Source organism: Bubalus bubalis, chromosome 24, assembly GCF_019923935.1.
Source record: "Bubalus bubalis isolate 160015118507 breed Murrah chromosome 24, NDDB_SH_1, whole genome shotgun sequence".
In the NCBI taxonomy this organism is placed as follows: domain Eukaryota; kingdom Metazoa; phylum Chordata; class Mammalia; order Artiodactyla; family Bovidae; genus Bubalus; species Bubalus bubalis.
In genome coordinates this window covers 26776573-26799358 of record NC_059180.1, presented here as the reverse complement: position 1 = coordinate 26799358, position 22786 = coordinate 26776573, and the positions used below count along the sequence as shown (strand labels likewise).

General features: G+C 43.9%; 1 long non-coding RNA gene across 2 annotated transcripts in view; it reads right to left on the bottom strand.

The window, feature by feature from the left end:
• LOC112581791 overlaps positions 1-22786 on the bottom strand; it is a 62302-nt gene that overhangs the window by 2342 nt on the left and 37174 nt on the right. The window contains exons 1-2 of one of the 2 annotated variants that reach the window (XR_003106420.3): positions 2166-2304; positions 1622-1688 (exon numbers count right to left, since the gene is read on the bottom strand). This is a non-coding gene — a long non-coding RNA (uncharacterized LOC112581791). Of the gene's footprint in view, positions 1-1621; positions 1689-2165; positions 2305-22786 lie in introns of those variants that run through there. The other variant, XR_003106419.3, reaches the window with a different exon arrangement.

Genomic DNA, 22786 nt, shown 5'->3' with positions numbered 1-22786 from the left:
TCAGGGAGAACGCTGACCATCTGTCTATCTGCCCATCCCTTCCTTCTCAACATGTATTTATTGAATCTCTAAGTCAGGCAAGCCAATGGAGCTTGTATCCTACAGGCTAGCCAAGTAAGTAGGTAAAGGACATCATTGTTTAATGGTGATAAAGCCTGGAAAGAAAGGCAGACACACATTCCCATAGAATAGATTCCTTAGAAGGGAGGTGACGCTCAAGAGACAGCACTTCCCAGGGACCTGATGGATGAGAAGGATGTGGTCCTGCTAAGATCGAGGAGCAGAAGATTCCAGCAAATGCAGAGGCCTGAGGAAGGAGCAAGCTCGAGGTTCAAAGGCTGGAGTAGGTTGAAAGCGGACCAGGTTGAAAGCAGAGAATGTAGGGAACCAGGCAGGTCGTGTCTGCTGTGCAGCCATCGCCAGGAGCTTAGGTGTATTCTGAAGGCAGTGGGACACCGCTGGGGACTGTCAAGAAACAGAAAGGCAGGGTGAGTGTAAGAACAAAGTGGAAGCTGGGGTGCAGGGCAGGAATCCCGGGCATGTTCTGGAGGTGGAGCCCAGAGGCGCTGGTGATTTTGTTTGGATGATGAGCATCCTAGGTCCTTGGACACATCACTCCATTTCCTTCTCAGACCAGACCTCTCTCTATAAAGCATCATGTCCCTCACCCTGTGTTTCTTAAGCATCTGCTGAGCATGTGGGTTGGAATTCACCTTTTAGTGCTCTGTCTACTGCAATATTCAAAGGCAAAAGGTTGTTGTTGTTGTTGTTGTTGTTGTTTTGAAAATCACGGTGGTTTCCAGAAAGCCTGCCATACAAGTAGGAAACAATACGAATTGTTTTTGGTTTTAATTTATTTCCAGGTCACAAAGACCTCACAAATTCTCATGAGAAGTGATATGGACTGCCTTCCAGAAAAGCACATATACTTATAAGATCTTCATATGGATATTTCTCTAAAGACAATCTGTGAACACTCTGGGGATCCGTGAGCCCCCGGTAAATATTCCTGCCTATCAGTTGACAGGACACTGAGCCCCTTAATCTGGCAAATCTTTAAGTAATATCCCTATTGTCAGCTGGCCTGGCCACCAAAAGTTCTTGCCTAAAGTAATAGAATCAAGGGCAGTGCCTCAAGGGTATATATTATCTCATCCAGTTGAAAATGGAGATAAACTTTCACTGTTGAAACCAAATGTGGAGAAAAAAAGTCAAGAGCCAGTGAAGGTGCCGGGTGTGTCTTGGCCCCGCACAGGACGGACTAGTGGCCACGAGTGTCACCTGAGCATCAGGCAGCCGGGGCTCGAGACCAGCTCTGGGGCTTGCTAAGCTGCGTGAGCTTGAGTGAGGCAGTATGTCTTCCAAAGTTTCATTTGTCCCTGGAAGGGGGACGGCCATAGCACTTCCCTTCCAGGTTTTGGGGGAAGATTAAATAAGATCATATCGACAATTTGAACTTCCCACGGTGGTGTCATTATAAGCTGAGCAGGTTTGGGCGAGTTAAGACAGCTCGGAGCCTCCTGTAACAACTCACCTCCCCTACTGGGCTGGGGTTTTTGGAGAATCAGAGGGGAGAATGTACACAGAAACCCCCTTTATATCCCTAACAGACAATACTTACACTGCTGTTGCTCTAAGGAATCATCAAGACGGGCTTCTGAAGCTCCCCTGCTCATAAAAGGAAGGATCTATGATTTAAAGCAAATAAACAAATTTTCCTTTTAGTCTGTTGCAACTGCCTTTGAGATCATTGATGACATCCTAAGCAACTGGGGCTGGAAATTTTTCGCCTACACTCATAAAGCAGGTTGAATAGAACGATTGTTGAATTCAGCTGAGGAGCTGATGAATCACAGCTTGCTGTTGGGTGCGTTCCAATATGTGGCCACATCTGGATAAGCAGGATCTGCATGGGGGAGACTCGGATCCGGAGACGTCTGGTCATGTGAGGCTTCCCCTTTGATTCTTGCCTTTGTGTTTAAAAGGCTTCTGGAAGAACTTGAGTCTACTGTCCTTCTTCGTGAGTAGGCGATAGGGGACAGTGGGAGCTTTGGTGAGTTCAGACCATGCCAGCATCACTGGTGTCAGGGTGACAGCCCCTATCACTGCAGGGGCTGGACAAGGACAGGTCACAGGTTACATATTTAGTCTAAAGCAGGACTGACCTCTGAACATTTATATGCCCATAGGGAAGTCGCTCAGTCGTGTCCGACTCTTCGTGACCCCATGGACTGCAGCCTACCAGGCTCCTCCGTTCATGGGATTTTCCAGGCAAGAGTACTGGAGTGGAGTGCCATTGCCTTCTCCGTATATGCCCATAAGGAGAAGCTAAAGGCAAAGGAGAAAAGAAAAGATAGACCCATTTGAATGCAGAGTTCCAAAGAATAGCAAGGAGAGATAAGAAAGCCTTCCTCAGGGATCAATGGAAAGAAATAGAGGAAGACAATAGAATGGGAAAGACTAGCAATCTCTTCGGAGAAGGCAATGGCAACCCACTCCAGAATCCCATGGACAGAGGAGCCTGGTAGGCTGCAGTCCATGGGGTCACGAAGAGGACTGAGTGACTTCACTTTCACTTTTCACTTTCATGCATTGGAGAAGGAAATGGCAACCCACTCCAATGTTCTTGCCTGGAGAATCCCAGGGACAGAGGAGCCTGGTGGGCTGCCGTCTACGGGGTCGCACAGAGTCAGGCACGACTGAAGCAACTTAGCAGCAACAGCAGCAGCAGAGATCTCTTCAAGAAAATTAGAGCTACCAAGGGAACATTTCATGCAAAGATGGGCTCAATAAAGGACAGAAATGGTATGGACCTAACAGAAGCAGAAGATATTAAGAAGAGGTGGCAAGAATACAAGAACTATACAAAAAAGATCTTCATGACCCAGATAATCACAATGGTGTGATCACTGACCTAGAGCCAAACATCCTGGAATGCAAAGTCAAGTGGGCCTTAGGAAGCATCACTACAGACAAAGCTAGTGGAGGTGATGGAATTCCAGTTGAGCTATTTCAAATCCTGAAAGATGATGCTGTGAAAGTGCTGCACTCAATATGCCAGCAAATTTGGAAAACTCAGCAGTGGCCACAGGACTGGAAAAGGTCAGTTTTCATTCAAATCCCAAAGAAAGGCAATGCCAAAGAATGTTCAAACTACTGCACAATTGCACTCAACCCACACACTAGCAATGTAATACTCAAAATTCTCCAAGCCAGGCTTCAACAGTACATGAACTGTGAACTTCGTATGTTCAAGTTGGATTTAGAAAAGCCAGAGGAACCAGAGATCAAATTGCTAACATCTGTTGAATCATTGAAAAAGCAAGAGAATACCAGAAAAACATCTATTTCTGCTTTATTGACTATGCCAAAGCCTTTGAGTGTGTGGATCACAACAAACTATAGAAAATTCTTAAAGAGATGGAAATACCAGATGACTTTACCTGCCTCCTGAGAAATCTGTATGCAGGTCAGGAAGCAACAGTTAGAACTGGACATGGAACAGCAGACTGGTTCCAAATTGGGAAAGGAGTACATCAAGGCTGTATATTGTCACTCTGCTTCTTTAACTTCTATGCAGTACATCATGAGGAACACTGGGCTGGAGGAAGTGCAAGCTGAAATCAAGATTGCCGGGAGAAATATCAATAACCTCAGATATGCAGATGACACCATCCTTATGGCAGAAAGTGAAGAAGAACTAAAGAGCATCTTGATGAGAGTGAAAGAGGAAAGTGAAAAAGTTGGCTTAAAACTCATTATTCAGAAAACTAAGATCATGGCATCCAGTCCCATCAGTTCATGGCAAATAGATGGGAATGGAAACAGTGGCTGACTTTATGTTTTGGGGCTCCAAAATCACTGCAGATGGTGACTGCAGCCATGAAATTAAAAGACGCTTGCTCCTTAGAAGAACAGCTATAACCAACCTAGACAGCATATTGAAAAGCAGAGACATTACTTTGCCAACAAAGGTCCATCTGGGCGAAGCTATGGTTTTTCCAGTAGTCATGTATGGATGTGAGAGTTGGACTATAAAGAAAGCTGGGAGCTGAAGAATTGATGCTTTTGAACTGTGGTGTTGGAGAAGACTCTTGAGAGTCCCTTGGACTGCAAGGAGATCCAACCAGTTCATCCTAAAGGAAATCAGTCCTGAATATTTATTGGAAGGACTGATGCTGAAGCTGAAACTCCAATACTTTGGCCACCTGATACAAAGAACTGATTCACTGGAAAAGATCCTGATGCTGGGAAAGATTGAAGACAGGAGGAAAAGTGGATGACAGAGGGTGAGATGGTTGGATGGCATCACCAACTCTATGGACATGAGTTTGAGTAAGCCCCAGGAGTTGGTAATGGACAGGGAAGCCTGGCATGCTGCAGTCCATGGGGTCCAAATAGTTGGACACGACTGAGCGACTGAACTGACTAAACTGAAAATAGAATATTTTCTCGATGTAGCCACTATGGAAAACAGTATGTGTGCACACTCCATCCTCAGTTGCGTCCAACTCCTTGCGACCCTATGGACTGTAGCCTTCCAGGTTCCTCTGTCTGTGGGATTTTCCTGGCAAGAAAACTGGAGTGGGTTGCCATTTCCTTCTTCAGGATATCTTCCCAACTCAAGGGATCGAACCCACATCTCTAGTGTCTCCTGTGTTGACAGGTGGATTCTTTACCACTGAGCCACCTGGGAAGCCCCAAAGAATAATATGGAGCTTCCTAGAGAAAACTAAAAATAGAGCTGCCATATGATCCAGCAATCCACTCCTGAGTATATACCTGGAGAAAACCATAGTTCAAAAAGATACATTCAACCCAATGTTCATAGCAGCACTATTTACGATAGGCAAGACATGGAAACAAGCTAAATATCCATCAACAGATGAACAGATAAAAAAGATGTATATTATATATATATATACATACATATATATCAATGCAGTATTACTCAGCCATAAAAAAGGATGAAATAATGCCTTTTGTAACAACATAGATGAACCTAGAGATTACCATACAAAGTGAAGTAAATCAAAGACAAATATCATGTATCACTTATATGTGGAATCGAAAAAGAATTGATGCAAATGAAGTTATTTACAAATCAGAAACAGACTCACAGACATAGAAAATAAACTTATGGTTACCAAAATGGAAAGGTGGAGAGGAGGGGTAAATTAGGCGGTTGGGAGCAACATACACACACTACTATATATAAACTAAATAAACAACAAGGACCTACCATATAGTACAGGGAACTACAGTCAATATCTTCTGATAATTTATAAGGGAAAAGAATCTGAAAAAAAATATATATATATATATCTTTGTACTTTGCTGTACACCTGAAACAAATACAACATTTTAAGTCAACTATACTTCAATTTTAAAAACTCATATTATGAAACAATATTGAGGGCTCCCTTGGTGGCTCAGTGGTAAAGAATCCACCTGCCAGTGCAGGAGACATGGGTTCGTTCCCTGGTCCAAGAAGATCCCATGCCTTGTGGCAACTAAGCTCCTGCGCCACCTCAAGTACTGAAGCCTGTGCATCCTAGAGTCTGTTCTCCACGAGAGGCCATTGCAGTGAGAAGCCCGTCACCGCAGCGAAGAGCACACCCTTCTCTCTGCAACTAGAGAGAGCCTGAGAGCACCAATGAAGACCCAGCACAGCAAATAAATGAATTAATTAAATTATTTAAAAAAACAATATTGAGTGGCAAGAGAAGCTATTATGAATTATGTTCCCTCCCCCCACTCAAAAGCCACATTGAAGTCATAATTCCCAGGACCTCAGAACATGACTTTGTTTGGACACAGGGTTGTTGCAGACCTCACAGTCAAGACGAGGTACATTAGAGTCAGGCCACGTGAAGACGCAGACACACAAGGAGAATGTCACACGATGACAAAGGCAGAGTGATGCAGCTGCCAACCAAGGAACACTAACGATGGGCAGCCTCCGCCAGAAGCTAGAAAAAGGCAAGGAAGAATTCCCTGTAGGTTTCAGAGGGATCATGGCCCAGTAGGCACCTTGATCTCAGACTTCTAGCCGCCAGACTGTGAGACAATATATTTCTGTTGCTTTAATCCACCCAGGTTGTGGTACTTTGTTTCGACAGCCCTAGGAAATGAACGCAGGGAGCTGTTAATGCTATATTGCTAAGTGAAAAACAACTGATAAATCAGAGCACAGACTATGATCTCATTTATATAAAAATCATGGTTATGTAATTTTAAACAACAGGAAAGATATACAATAAAGTACTAGCAGATTTATCACTAGGGGATGGAATAGCAGGTTTAAATTTTTATTTATTCTTCTAGTCCATATTTTGAAAATTTTCAAAACAAATAGATGATTAGTATAACAGGAGGAAAAGATTATTTTTTACAACAGAGATAAATTGCCCCTGGAAATATGCTCCTCGCACATACACCTTATACCAACAAACAGCATATTGAATTTGCTTCCTAAGGTCTCAGCCTCTCTTGCCCACACATGCTCAGACTATGACTGTTCGCTGAGAGAGGAGCAGAAGGAGGAGGGTTTATCCCTCTTCCTCTTATAATCAGTGGCTCCCCAGTACCATCAGAGTCTAAGCCAAGCAATATCTATCATTCCCAACTCCTGACAGCATCTCCACTCTCATGTCCTATTCACAACCACACTCCAGTACTGATCAGCTTAAAACACACACACACAAACACACACACACATATCACTTGTACTTATCTGGGTAGTAATATTTAGCCTCCTTTCTTAATGAATCTTGTGTGTTGTTGTTCAGTCACTTAGTCATGCCCGACTCTTTGTGACCCCATGGGCTGAAGCACACCAGGCTTCTCTGTCCTTCACTATCTCCAGGAGCTTGCTCAAACTCGTGTTCATCAAATCAGTGATGCCATCCAACCATCTCATCCTCTGTCTTCCCCTTCTCCTTTTGCCTTCAATCTTTCCCAGCATCAGAGTCTTTTTCAGTAAGTTGGCTCTTCACATCAGGTGGCCAAAGTATTGGAGTTTCAGTTCAGCATCAGTCCTTTCAATGAACAGTCATGACTGAGTTCCTTTAGGATTGACTGGTTTGATCTCCTTGCTGTCCAAGGGACTCTCAAGTGTCTTCTCCAGCACCACAGTTTGAATGAATCAATTCTTCAGCCCTTGGCCTTCTTTATGAGCCAATTCTCACATCCATACATGACTACTGAAAAAAACCATAGCTTGGACTATATGGGCCTTTGGTGGCAAAGTGGTGTCTGTGCTTTTTAATCTACTGTCTAGGTTTATCATAGCTTTTCTTCCAAGGAGCAAGCATCTTTTAATTTCATGGCTGCAGTCGCCATCTACAGTGATTTTGGAGCCCCCCAAAATAAAGCCTGTCACTGTTTCCATTGCTTCCCCATCTATTTGCAATGAAGTGATGGGACTGGATGCCATGATCTTAGTTTTTCTAACATAAAACCATGCTCTGCCATACCTTAGTGCCTTTGCTCATCCTGTTTTCTTTGGCAAGTATGACCTCTCCAGCTAAGTTCCAGTCATCCCTAGATCCTCGACTTAAATACCAGTTTCTCCAGGAAGCCCTCTTTGATGCCTCTGCCTCTTTAGGTTTTGTTGGGGTTCTCACCCTCTGTCATCACACCATCTGGATATCCTGATGCCCCATCTCTAGTCGTAATCCTGTCTTCCTTCTGTTTCTCCCACTGCAGCTTCAATTCCAGGAGGACAGGAAACAGTCCCTGATCATCTCTGTGCTCAGAGTGACTGGGCCTGGTACATAGTAGCAGCTCAGTAAATTCTTGTTAAACTGCTTAGAAGCCCAGATAGCTGAAGGCAATATGACTGTTGGACTGTGTTATCTAGAGACTGCTTCTCCTTGCTCCTGCTTTTGCCCCCTTCATCCCACCATCCACAAACCAAAGATATCATTTTCACTTAAGTTTAGGCCACCCTACATGGGTCCCCATTACTCTTAGAATAAAATTCAAATTCCTTGTCATGGAAAATAAGGCCCTACAGGATTGCCTTTGGACAATGCCAGCCTCAGCTTATATGGCAGAGGTGCCATGAAATTTGCTGAATGATGAAATAGATGGTAGGTAGGTGGATAGATGAATGAATGGAGGGAGTATAAACTTACAGGAAGTACAACTTGAGTATTTATTTCTCTTCAAAGAAACCCTTTGAAAACATTCCATAGCAAGGGAAAAGTAGAAAGGACATTCGATTTTTAGTTTTACCACTTACTATCACCTCTTTTTGCATGCATTTTGCCGCTCTGGGACTCAATGGTCTTGTCTTTTCACAGGGCATTAAGTTAGATGGTTCAACAAAGTTCTCTAGAGATGCTTCTCTGGCCAGGTCCCCGGGCATCCACATGGTATTGCCTAATGATGCCTTCCTCATCTACTCTCATCTCTTTTTTCTCTCCTCCAATCCCACACTGGTGCCTTAGACAGTAAAGAATCTGCCTGTCATGCAGGAGACCCAGGTTTGATCCCTGGGTTGGGAAGATCCCCTGGAAAAAGGAATGGCTACCCACTCCAGTATTCTTACCTGGAGAATTCCATGGACAGAGCAATCTGGCAGGCTAAAGTCCATGCAGTCACAAACAGTCGGACATGCCTGAGTGACTAACACAAACCCACACTAGGGAAAATTCTGGATAACCATTAAACTTTGCTTTAGTGGACTTTGCTTTTATTGACTGAGGACTACAGTGTCTCATTTCTTCCTCCCAGCTGCCCATCAAGGTGTCTTTCTAAAAAAAAAAAAGTTTCATTCCCAAGAGGAATTTTCAAGCCAGCCAGCAAGATAATGGAAATTTCCCTACAAAACAATATCCCTACCAATTACTGAGCAGAGAGAGTGTCTGAAGAAATTTTCCATTGCAGGATTCAAATGTCCCTACTACATTTCACTTCAAAGTCAGATCATAGCTCCCTCATATGATTTTTTCTCACAGCTAGAATTCCACCTGAAGTTTTCAATTGTAGGTCAGAGGTCCCCAGACACTCTAGAATCCATCCACTTTCCCTCACCTCATGTTCTGCTGATGAAAGCTCGGCCAGAGTCACCTCCTCCCTGGACAAAGTGGATGACCTCCAAATTGGTCTCCATGCTTCCTCCACTTCCCCTCGAAGATATTTTTGCCACACAACTGGCAACTCATTCTTTTTTCACTTAACAATGTAAATCAGGGGACTTCCCTGGTGGCCAGTGGTTAAGAATCTGCCTTCTAACGCAGAGGACACACCCTGGTGGGGAAACTAAAGTCTCACATGCCAAGGGGCGACTAAGCCTTGGTACCGCAACTAGAGAAAGCTGGCATACCACAACAAAGGGCCTGTGCAGCCACAATAAAATAAGTAAATAAATATAAATATTTTAAAATAAAAATTAGCACATGAGAATATAAATTGAGCCACCATTGTGGAAAATAATTTGTCTGTTCCTCCAAACAGGAACTATGCTCTATGTGCATTAGACATAGAATGCCCATGCTTGTGCGCATGCTAAGTCACTGCAGTCGTGTCTGGCTCTTTTCAAAGCAATGGACTGTAGCCCGCCAGGTTCCTCTGTCCATGGGATTCTCCAGGCAAGAATCCTGGAGTGGGTTGCCATGCCCTCCTCCAGGGAATCTTCTTGACCCAGGGATCGAATCTGTGTTTCTGATATCTCCTACATTGGCAAGTGAGTTCTTTACCATTAGTGCCATCTGGGAAGCCCAGAATGTGCATATGACTCAGCAATTCCATTCCTAGGTAGAGACCTTCAAGAATTGAAAACAGGTATTCAGACAAAAACTTCTGCAAAATGTTCATAGTAGCACTATTCACAAAGTTGGAAACTATCCAAATATTCATCAACTAGTGACTGCATCAACAAAATGTGGTCTATCCTACAAGGGAATATCATTCAGCCATGAAAAGTATAGGTCACATATTGTCAGATCCCATTTATATGAAACATCCCGAATAGGTAAATGAATAAGAGACAGAAAGCAGATTAGTGGTGAGCAGGGCAGGGAGAGTGATTACTTAATGTCTACAGCTTTCTTTGGGGTGATGCCAATGTTTTGGAACTAGAGATGGTAGTTACACAACCTAGTGAATATACTAAATGTCACACAATTGTGCACTTTAAAAATTAGTTAATTTTATGTTAGGCAAATTTTACCTGTATTTACAAAAAGTGCAAATCAGCCTATGTCACCGAATGACAAGTCTCCAGTGGCTTCCCCTGAGAATCTGAGTCAAGCGCATGTGAGTCAAGCGCATCTGAGTCAAACTCACTTCCCTTCAGGTGAGTTTCCAGGATCTGGTTCCTACCTACCTCACACTCCCAGTTTTTGTCTTCCCCCTTGTAACCACAACCTCCAGACACACCGGCACCCATCAGGCCCAGCTCCTTCCTTCCCCAGGGCCTTTGCTCTTACTCATCCCCCTGCCTGTAAAGTTATTTCCTAATCTGCAAAGTTCCCCCTCCAGGCAATTGCTTTAAACATTGTCCCTTTGTGGACACCTTCTTTGATGATTTCTCCTAATAATGCCTTACATTTCATCTCTGTTGACCTCATTATCCTGCTTTATTTTTCTATTAGCTCTTCTCATCTGAAATTATTGTATTTACATGTATTTTTTAATTAAGGTGAATACACATAACAGAGGGCTTCCCTGGTGTCTCAGGGGTAAGAATCTGCCTGCAATGCAGGAGACTTAGGAGACTCACGTTTGACCCCTGGGTCAGGAAGATCCCCTGCAGGAGGGCATGGCAACCCATTCCAATATTCTTGCCTGGAGAATCCCATGGATAGAGGAACCCGGTGGGCTACAGTCCATAGGTTCAAAAAGAGTCAGACATGACTAAAGCAACTTAAGATGCGTGCACACATAACATAAAATCAACCATTTGAAGTGTATAGCATTGGCATTAGGCATTTTCACTGTATTGTACAACCACCACCTCTGTCTAGTTCCACAATATTTTCACCACCCCAAAAGGAAACCCCGTACCCATGAAGCAGTCACTCCCATCTCCCCTCTTTAGCCCATGCCTCTGACATTCTATTCTCTGTCTCTATGGATTTGCCTATTCTGGATATTTCATATAAATGGAATCATACAATATGTGGCCTTTTGTGTCTGCCTTCTTTCACTGAACATAGCGTTTTCAAAGTTCATCTGTGTTGTAGCAAATATCAGAACTTCATTCCTTTTAAAAAAAAAATACTGGAGTATAGTTGATCTACAATGTTGTGTTGGTTTCAGATGTACAGTAAAGTGAATCAGTTATACACGTATAGATATCCATTATTTTTTAGATTCTTTTTTCATATAGACCATTACAGAGTTGGAGAAGGCAATGGCACCCCACTCCAGTACTCTTGCCTGGAGAATCCCATTGACAGAGGAGCCTGGTGGGCTGCAGTCCATGGGGTCGCTAAGAGTCGGACACGACTGTGCAACTTCACTTTCACTTTTCACTTTCATGCATTGGAGAAGGAAATGGCAACCCACTACAGTGTTCTTGCCTGGAGAATCCCAGGGACGGGGGAGCCTGATTGGCTGCCGTCTATGGGGTCGCACAGAGTCGGACACGACTGAAGCGACTTAGCAGAAGCAGCAGCATTACAGAGTATTGAACAGAGTTCCCTGTGGTACACAGTAGGTCCTTATTAGTTATCTATTTTATATATAGTAGTATTTATATGTCAGTTCCAATCTCCCTATTTATCCCTCCCCCTCTTTACCTCCTGGTAGCCGTAAGTTTGTTTTCTACATCTGTAAATCAATTTCTATTTTGTAGATAAATTTTTTGTAACTTTCTGTTAGATTCCACATATAAGTGATATCATACAATATTTCTCTTTCTCTGTCTGACTTTCTTCACTCAGTATGACAGTTTCTAGACCCATCCATGTTGCTATAAATGGCATTATTTCATTTTTTGTATAGCCAAGTAATATTCCATTGTGTATATGTGCCACATCTTCTTTATCCATTTCTCTGTCGACAAACATATAGGAAGGAGAAAAGGGTGGTCTTCAGTTCAAAGCAACAGTGTCCTTTGCTACATTAGTGGCCCTTCAGTCGGGCTCCAGCTTAGGCAAAATTCTCCCCCAGGACTTTCTGAAAATAGCTCACTTCACTGAAGGAAATTCAGTGTGCAGGAAAATGTTTTGGAAAAACTGCGAGCTTCCAAGGAGCAGGAAAGAAGCTTGGAAAGAATGTGGATGCATCTTGCAAAAGAGTGGGATCCACATCGACCCTCACCCAGCTCCACGGAGCCCCCACAGCACTTGGTGTCACCATCCCCCTACCTGGGGCCGAGAGAAAGGAAAGCTTTATCCATCGCAGGCTCAAAGCCACGCAATCAAGGATGTCGCCAAGATGATACACCCCCTCAGGATCTTAATCCCCGGGTGGATGAGAGCAGACTTAACGACTCCAGGACCAGAATTAGAGCCCGAGCTATTAAGTGCTTCGTGGCTCTGGTGAGGGAACAGATCGCTTAGTCCAAGTCTATTAAAATATGTAATAAATTACAGCAGCTGGTAATGGCTCCAATATGGCAACTTTAGCATAAAAGAGAGAGAAGACATTTTACAGTTGGATATTGTCCTGTCTCTTTTTCTTTCTGTGTGCCTCCCTCCTCTGCCTACACATATGTATGTACATGTGTGTACACACAGATGCACAGACACACACACACCCTCACACAAACACATACATGCTCCTTTACTGGAACCCCATGACACTTTGCTCTGCAGAGATGCCATAGAAAGAACATTATAAAGTCAGACAGAATTGTGTTAGCATCCCATCTTTTCCACTAATCAGCTGTGTGAGCCCAAACAGCTTACTTTACCTCTCTGAACCACTATGTCTTTTCTTGTAAAACAGGAAGCTCAATAATGCTTAGGCCAATCACCATGACAAGCATGACACAGGCGCTGGATCAGGTGCCCCCCTGCAGTTTGTAGGGTGAGTAAGTCTCCTTTTTCATCCCAAGGAGCCTAGGTGTCAGGGGAAGGAAGGGGCCCAGGGCTCAGGATGCCATTTTTCAGAGTCATGGCAGCCATGTCCAGGGAAGGTCATCTCAAAAAGAAGGCCAATTGGAGGCATTTGGTGATAATTAGAAATCACAAAGAACAATGTGTAACCCAGCAATCTTTGAAATACGCATTAGCACAAACCCTTAAGGAAAAAGCAAAGAGAGCCACAGCATCATTCAGCACTAGAATGCAGACTGACACGCTTTAATCCAGCTCTTAAATTTTTAATTATATTAATCTAATTTTAGACAGTAATGAGATTGTGGTGTACAGCCTTTATTTCCATTTCAGGTTGTCTCCTTTCCTTCTCAATCACCCACACTCTCCAACAGCACCAGGCACTGGAGCCAGCCAGCTCCCTCTTCCCCGGAACACTGGTGATAGCTTCCCAATGCCTCTGCCTGGCAGCTCAAAGCATGGCCTGCCCAGCAGCAGTAGCAGCGTCACCTGGGAGCTTGTTAGAAATGCAAACTCTCAGGCCCTGCCCCAAATCAGAACCTGCAGTTTCAAAAAATCTGCCAGGAGTCCATTAAAGCATGAACTACTGCATTTGAGGACCCTCTAGACAACGGGTGATCTTTCTAAACACAGCTGGTCCCTGGAGCCCCGGGGCCATGGTAGGCTGCAAATCTAACCAAAGCCAACTCCTCATGCTTCCTGAGTTTCTGTAGTTGTTCTTATTTTAATCAGGCATGGAGATGTGAGTAAGCACACCATCTTTTGGCAGCACAAGACTAGTTCTTTCCCTGTTGGCAGCTGCAGCCAAAGGGGCCCTGGTAAGAATAAACCTAGTGCACCTTTACTCTATGTTGACTGTGCTGGGTCTTGTTCTCAATGCTTTGACAGTGAAAGTCACTCAGTCGTGCCCAACTCTTTGCAACACCATGTACTATACAGTCCACAGAATTCTCCAGGCCAGAATACTGGACTGGGTAGCCGTTCCCTTCTCCAGGGGATCTTCCCAACCCAGGGATCGAACCCAGGCCTCCCACATTGCAGGCAGATTCTTTACCAACTGAGCCACCAGGGAAGCTCAAGAATACTGGAGTGGGTAGCCTATCCCTTCTCCAGTGGATCTTCCTGACCCAGGAATTGAACCAGGATCTCCTGCAGTGCAGGTGGATTCTCTACCTGGTGAGCTACCAGGGAATTCTCAATGCTTTGTTGGTAATGAAGTATCCCTTGCAGCATCCCTGGGAAGTGGGTGCCACTATTATCCCCATTTCACAGATGAGGAAACGGAGCCTAACCAAGGTAGGTGAATTTCCCAAGGTCACAGTCAGGCTTGGAACCCAAGAGTCTGATTTCAGAGCCTGAACCGTATCAATTGTGTGCCCCCACAGGGGCCTCAACCCATGTGAGACCCTGATTCCTTCACTCAGCAGATATTTTCCGAGCCAGGAATGTGCCAATCACTTGGGGGAGGACTGTAGGTGAAGACAGAGATTTCACCTTGGGGATCTAGGTCTAGTGGGAAAGAAGGACATTAACCAGATAATTACACACACACACACACACACACACACACACACACACTCACAGTATGCATATGTGTCCTTACAAATGGAGAGGGTGTTAGATAGAAGAGGCACACAGTGCTCTAAGAATAACTAGCTGGGGGAAGTGCCCAGTGTGGGTGTCAGGGTGGGCCCCCCAGCCAGGAGACCTTTGAGCTCAGGGATTTTTGAGCACAGGGCTCATGGAAACATTAGCTAACAATGGGACATGAACAGTCCGAAAAGAAAAGATGTGAAGGTATAGGAAGCAAAAGGGATGGAAAGAGACAGGCCCCAGCAGGAATGCCTCAGGGACCATGCTAAGAACATCATTATCCCTGGCATCCTTCTCTTCACGATTTCCTCCCAGCACAAGTTTCCCTCTCCTGCCTCACCATACCCCTGCTTCCTTGCCCCTTCTCCAAGTGTTTCCCTTCCCTTCCTTCTCCTTCTTGTTCCAGCCCTGCTCCATGTCGGCACTGATTTGTGGCTATAGTCATCAGGTCAGGGCTAGTTGCAGATGACAGGAGCCTAATTCCAACAGGCTTAAACCTGAATGGTCTAGCTTCAGGAGCAGTTGGATCCAGGTGCTCTACAATGGCATTGGGAATTCCTTCTCTCCATATTTGGACTCAGATTTCTTGAGTTGGCCTCATCTCCAGTGAGTTTGATGGCCCCCTGCAGCTCCAAACCTAGATATCCCATTGGCTTGTTACCAGCCAATATTACAAGCTAATATTTTCCTGGCTTGGCAAATATCTCTCCTAATGGTTCTGTGACCTTTCCAGGGAGAAGTCCAGTGGCCCAGCTTGGATGATACATCTGTCCCTGAACCAGTCACTCTAACCAGGATACATTAATGCTTTGGTTTGCCAAGCCAGGGGACCATCCCTGGAGCCCAAGTTTCCTAAAGGATCATAAGAAAGAATTTGAATAGCTGATATTTCAGGCATGATGACATGTGGGGAGGGGCTAGAGGAAAAAGAACCATGGCTATCTTCTGGGTGCCCTTCAATACTTGGCTTGTGATCATCTTTGACAGTTCCTAATAGCAGGGGCAACTGAATCATTCTTTCTTATTGGAATTTGCTTCAATTATAAAATCCCATTGGTTATTTTTATCAGTAAAATATAAAAAGTAGACTTTTATCAGAAAACACAGGCTTGCTTTAGAAATGTCAGCATGGTAAGGACAGCATCTTAAAATCAACAGGATGTTATCAAGTAAGCATGAGGTTTGGGGTGAGGTGCAGAGAATTAAATAAGTAAATTCTCATCTCATTTTCCCAGAGTTACCATGTTCTGCTTCCTAACCCCTAGCAAGGTTGGTTATGATAGCTGATAAGGCTATATTCATTATCTCCTGAGGACAAAATTCTGTGTCTTGGTGGAGAGAAGAAGGCAGACAGACAGAAATGGGGTTGATAGAGACAGATAAAAGGAGAGAGCAAGAAACCAAAAATAAATACATAAAGATTGGGCTTACAATTTACAAGACAGTTTAGGGAGATGCCCCAAGTATAAGTGTGAAATTAGTCATGATTTCCTTGTAAGTGGGTATGATTCTTGGGCCAGAGGGCAGAAAGCATTTTGATCTCAAATATTCTAAAGAATTATGGACTGTTTCTGTTTCTGGGAGGGAAGAGAAAAAGAGAAGATTAGAGCATCTTCCTCTTTCCCAAGACAGAGGTGGCCAGAGGCCTCCGTCTCCAGGAGGAAGTGCCATGGCTCAGGCACGTGGCATCTGCAGCCAATGCACACACATCCCCCCTGTACTGTTGTTGACAAGACGTTTACAAATTCAGGGAGAGAAAAATGTGGTCGTTTATACTGCCACGCTCTAAAGCTTGACATCAGTGGAGCTACTGGAGTCCATGAATCACCGAAGGAGGTAAAAATCCAAATGGATATAAATGTCCAATAATAGTGGCAAAGTTAAATAAATTACACTTCATCCATATCATGGAATAATATGAAGCCATTATAAAAGTGAGCTAGACCTCCACTGAGTGCCACAAAAAGGCCTGCAAGAAATACGAAGTTAAAATAGAAAGGCAAATTGCAGAACAATACATATAGCATGAGTCCATCTATTTATGCTAGGAAAAAAAAAATAGCTATGCATGTAAATGCATAGGTAAAGGATTTGTACCAAACAATACCAGTGACTATGTCCTGGGAGGAATTGGGCACAGTAGGATTAAGATTTCCATAATTTCTTTATCTATTTAGATTTAGATAAAGAAATATTTTTCTACTATTGGGCTCTTTTTCAAGGAAAAACAATACCTATATATCTATATTACATCATATACATGATATCATTGTACTTACCATGTGAGAAATGACAATGGAAGTTAGCAATCAGGGGAAACAGAAAAAGTTAATTTATTTGCCTCCAGCCTCATTAACATCCCCTGCCCCTCTACCAACTACCTCTGGCCACAGTGGCCACTGCGGTTCTCCTTTCCAGGCTGGAATACTCTCCATACCATCACTTTCCACCTTTCTGCTCTGTCTACAGGGCTGTGCTCATACAAAAGCATTTTGTTCAAAAACATGTAGAATCAAGAGATAATACTATTACCACAATTACCACGGTGCTTTTGTCAGGATAGGCATGGTTATGCTGCAGTAACAAAGCAGCCCTAAATCTCAGTGCTTCAGAATGGCAGCGCTTTACTTCTTGCTTATGTTTCATGTCAGATCTTGTCACAGATCAGAGCTGACTCTGCTTCAAATTGTCTTCAATTCTGGGGTAAAAGTTTAGCCTCTGGCACATCCTCTAGGATGTTGCTGGTTCCCTGTTAAAGGCAGAATGAGATCAGGGTGAACCACACAATGGTTCTTAAAACTTCTTCCTTGGAAGAGAAGAGGCCCATGTCACTTCTGCTCATATTTCAATGACTCAAGTCACATGGCCAAGGCCAATACCAAAGGGTCAGAGAAGTGTGAGCCTCCTGGGGTAGGGACATATGATGGGAGGGAGGCAGCAGATATTTTCCAACAGTAATACATCCCCTTATGCATGATTTTCAAAGACTTGAACTACAGCAAATATTCCTGGAGTGCCTACTATATGCTAACTACTGTACCACTTGAGGGGATATGAAGACAATTCATAATGTTAAAATCTAGACATTTTTATGCCTTATGACAACAGATACTATGCTTAACATGTTGCATGAATTAACTCATTTAATCCTTAAGTCAGCTATTATTGGGGATGAGCAAGCTGGGGCTGAGAAAAGTCAAGTCACTTGCTCACATGCACACAATCCCTCTCCTCCAGGAGTCTAGTCTGCAGGTATCCTAGGGTGTGTCCCAGACTTGGAATATGAAAACTGCTCAAGACTTTATGCTCTTCAAGAATTTATTTATAGACTCAATCACCCACTACATATAAGAACTGAGCTGGGTTCTTAGGATGCTTTAGAAGAGAACTATCACCAGGACATTAGTTCTTCCTATTGCTCTATTAGCTATAGGACCTAGGGAGTTACTCAGCCTCTCTCAGCCTCCAGATCCTCATCTAGAACTGAGGATGAATGTGGAGCCTGCTCTTTATTCAATGGGATATACACAGTGCCTCCGCTATGCCAGACAAAGGTCTAGGTATCAGTTCCACAGCAATGAGTGGATCTCCCTTCACCCTTATTGGGGGCTGAGAGTCTAGTGGGGGAGAAAGAAATTAATCGATATATAACTTAATGATAATATAATAACTTCTATAAAAAGTAGTAAGGCAGAAAAAGGAGTTTGGTGATGAGGGTGCTATTTTAAATAGAGTGGTCAGTAAAGACCTTACTGGTGAAGTGATACTTCAGCAGAGACCCAAATAAGGCAAGTGACATACAGTCATGTGAGGTTCTAAGAGAGCATGTTTCCAATGGAGAAAATAGCAGATACAAAGCCCGTGAGGCCAGGCTGTGTCCCCCGTGTGTGGGGAGCAGAGGATGCTAGCGTGGAATGGCTTAAGCCAATAAGCAAGGAGGAGAACTCTAGTAGAGACAGAAAAGCGGGACCACATCATGAATGATCCCATGGGCCGTGGAAAGGGGTTTCAGTTTCATCAACCATGAGGGTGAAATGAGATAATCCCTAGAAAAGTGCTTAGCACTATGCCAAGTGTGTAGTGAGCCTTCAACAAATGAATGGATATCAGCAGTTCTTCCTATCATAAGTGCCTAAAGACTTATGCAAGGCTGATATGTGCCGGGCATTTCCCTGGAAGCTTGGGAATCACCAGTGCACATGGCACACAAAGATGCTCTCATGAAGTTTGATTTGAACGTGAGAGCCAGACAACAAAATAGATAACTATAAAAAATAAACAAGTAAATGGTGAGGTGTGTTGGGAAAGTGGCAAGTGCTATGTGTAAGGTAAGGAAGGGGGTTCAGGCACAGAGCAAGGTGGTGTCATGCTGTGGTGTTAAGTTCTGTTGAATGGGTGAGTAGGCTTCATGAGAATGAAGTCTCAGGTGAGGACTTCAGGGAAGAAGATTTCTTGGGGAAGAGCCTTTCAGGCAGAGGGAACAGCTGGAGCAAAGCCCTGGAGGCGGGGCTGTCACTGGTGTATTCAGGGTACATCAGTGATGCCAGAGAGGAGCAGGGGATGAGGTCACAGGGGTGATGGGAGCCAGATCACGCAGGGCCTTGTAGGCCATTGTAGAAACCTGGGCTTTTGCTCTGAGTGCTGAGGGTGCCACCAGAGGGCTCTGGGCAAAAGACGGATATGATCCAAGGTAGGTTCTAACAGGGTGGCTCCAACTGCTGGTTGAACAGGTGGTTGGTTAGAAGCAGGAAGACCATTAGGAAACTGATGCAGGAATCCAGGTGGGAGATGCTGGTGGCTGGGGCCCAGCTGGTAGTGGTAAAGGTGATGAAAAAGAATAGGATTCTGAGTATATTTTGAGGTTAGAGCTCCCTCCCCAGGCCCCTATTCCTCTACCCCCAACCTCTCTTATTCCTGCCATAAACAATCGAGAGGGGAGGCCACCATCAACGTCCCATGCCTAAGCTCTAAGCTCAGGACACTGCATGCATCTCTATTCCCTGCTTTGCTGGAAAGCTCTCCATTTATTGATGGCAGCTGCCCCCACCTCTGGTTGCAGGGAATCAGTTCCATTAAGCCCAGACTGGCAATGTGAGGCTGGGCGAGAGAGGAGCACAAAATAAAGATGCCAGCAGCAGAAAGAAAGACAGCCCCTATACAAGAGGAATTTCCTGTCTCAGTCCTCTCCTGGTGTTATTTCTAGAAGCCCCCACCCCTTTAACCCTATATATACCCCCTTAAAGTCTTGAGAGAGTGATCTTCCCTGGTATCTTGTTATCAAGCAGACATGCATATTGGGTCTTTCTTTTTTAAAGAAATAACATATTCTTGGTTTCCCATGTCCCTTCATCTATTCATTTTGCAAATAATTTTTTTTTAGTGCCAAGCATTCTGATAAGTGGTAAAGATAGAGTGGGCACAATCAATACAGCCCTTGACTGCACAGAGCATATAATTGAGTAGAGAGACAGATAATGAATACGTAATCCAACCCGTAAACAGTGGAACACTGTGGTCAAGAGGAAGCAGGGCTAAGGATGCAGGCTTTGGAGATGGCTGTTTGCTGGAAGATATCAGGAAAATGGCCTAGCCACTCTGTGCCTCAGTTTCCTCCCTTGTGAAAGGAGGTATAATAAGACTGCCTGCTGCTGCTGCTGCTGCTGCTAAGTCACTTCAGTTGTGTCTGACTCTGTGCGACCCCATAGACAGCAGCCTACAAGGCTCCTCTGTCCCTAGGATTCTCCAGGCAAGAATACTGGAGTGGGTTGCCATTTCCTTCTCCAACACATGAAAGTGAAAAGTGAAAGTGAAGTCGCTCAGTTGTGTCCAACTCTACGCAACCCCATGGACTGCAGCCTACCAGGCTCCTCTGTCCATGGGAGTTTCCAGGCAAGAGTACTGGAGTGGATTGCCATTGCCTTCTCCGATAAGACTGCCTACTTCCCAGATTTGTTGATGGATTGAATTCACATGTACAGAGCTGTTATGAAAACATCCAGCACATAGGAAACATTGTCTCAATGTTTGCCACTGTTATTATAAGCATTTAATTCAGGTTACGATTATTCTGGGCTTCCCAGTGGCTGAGTGGGTAAGTAATCCACTTGCAACGGAGGAGATACAGGAGATGTGGGTTTGATCCTTAGGTCAGAAAGATCCCCTGAAGGAGAAAATGGCAACCCACTCCTTTATTCTTGCCTGAAAAATCCCATGGACAGAAGAACCTGGCAGGGTACAGTCCAAAATGTCTCAGAGTTAGATGCGACTGAGCACAAGCACAAAACAATGATTATTCCTTGAAAGGACTGCATAGCATATGTACAAAGGTGGAGAAGATCAAAAAGTGTGTGGAGGGCAGTCTCTCCATGGAGGCCCTGAAGGACAATGAGGAGGCACCTTTGCAAAAGCGTGGGGGGAGGGGCCACAGGGCAAAGTGTTTGAGCAGAGAGAAGGGTGATGGGCCAAGACTCTTGTTCAGGGAAGAGGATGGTTTGGCGGGGTGGGGGTGGGGGTGGGGGGTGGATGGAGAGGGTGGTACAAGGCACATGAACTTGGCAGAGTCGCCCGGTGCTTTCCTGCAGCAGGAGGGCAGGTGTTGGGGGATTGACTGAAGTAGCCAATAGCAAGCTTATTGCTTCAGAAGATTTTGACATGGATCCTTGTCACGTGGTCTTGCCAAAGCCCAAGTCACTGTCAATCATTGCAGGTATTTGTCCTCGTTTCCTGCTTTGTCTAATGATGATGCCTTTGAAGACCCATATCCAACGCACACCCCAGCGACCCAGTATCTACCCCACCCCTTTGTAGCCTTGTTTCTGATGTGGGACTTTGACCCCGAGCATATATGATTGGATGAGAAGGCAAAAATGGGCCAATCAGATTCTCCCCTGGGAATTTTGCATTGTAGTACCTGATCATTTATGCTTGTCAGTTACTGAGACTAGGTCTGAGAGATGCAGCACTACTTACAATAGCTTGGACACGGAAATAACCTAGATGTCCATTGGCAGATGAATTGATAAGGGAGTTGTGGTACATATACACAATGGAATATTACTCAGCTATAAAAAAGGAATCCATTTGAGTCAGTTCTAGTGAGGTGGATGAAACTCGAGCCTGTTATATGGAGAGAGAAAATGAAGAAAAAGTATGGTAGCCACCTCTGGGCTGTGGGCAGGAGAAGCAGAAAAGCTACTCTGCACAGAAAGAATGGGGAAAATAAAAAGCAGATTGGCTGAGAGCAGCAGAGAGGAGGGAGAATGCAGCTCCAAGAAAACAGAGAGAATAGAGGAGCCTCAGACCCTGATATGTTCAGTTCCTGGATCTTAAGCCCATATGAGCTGTAAGAGGGACCCTTGTGCTGATCAAGCTTAGACTGATTTGAGTCAGCTTCTTTGGCTTGCAACCCAGCACCCCCGAGCACCTCCTTGACCATTCCACAAAATGCCAATTACATTGTTGAACTTCTAGGTCTAGGGAATGGGCACAATAAAGTTTCATGGACACTCTGAAAAATCTTCCATGAGTATCTTATTTTATATTTGCTTTCTTGTTCTAGTCCAAGATTTCTTTTTTTAATGAAACATTATTTACAATGTCATGTTTGTTTCAGGTATACAGAAAAGTGATTCAGTTATACATATAAATATATATCTATTCTTTTTTAGACCATTTTCCATTATAGGTTATAAGATATTGCATTTAGTTCCCCATGCTACACTGTATTTGTTGGTTATCTATTTTATATATAGTAGTGGGTATATTTTAATCCAAACTCCTAATTTATCTCTTTGTCTGCTTTCTCCTTTGCAACCATAAGCTTGTTTTCTATGTCTGTGAGTCTATTTCATGAGCCTTTTGAAGTAGAAAATTCTCTATAATATATATGCATTCCAACAACAACAAAAATCCAGCTCAACATGTAAGCTCTTCATACATGGGTTACACTAAGAGCAATAGTTTCAGGTGGTTTATCCTAGAATTTCTACATATCTGGGCATTTCATTGACTGCAATATTTGAAGGAGCATAGATCATTTGGACATTGTACAAAGAGATCTATCTGCAGAGTAGCACGCAGAGATTTATTTTTTAAACTTTCTTTTCTTGATTAATTAGTTGTAGAATTAATACTAATAGTTAATATTTATCAATTAATTATTATATGTCAGATACTGC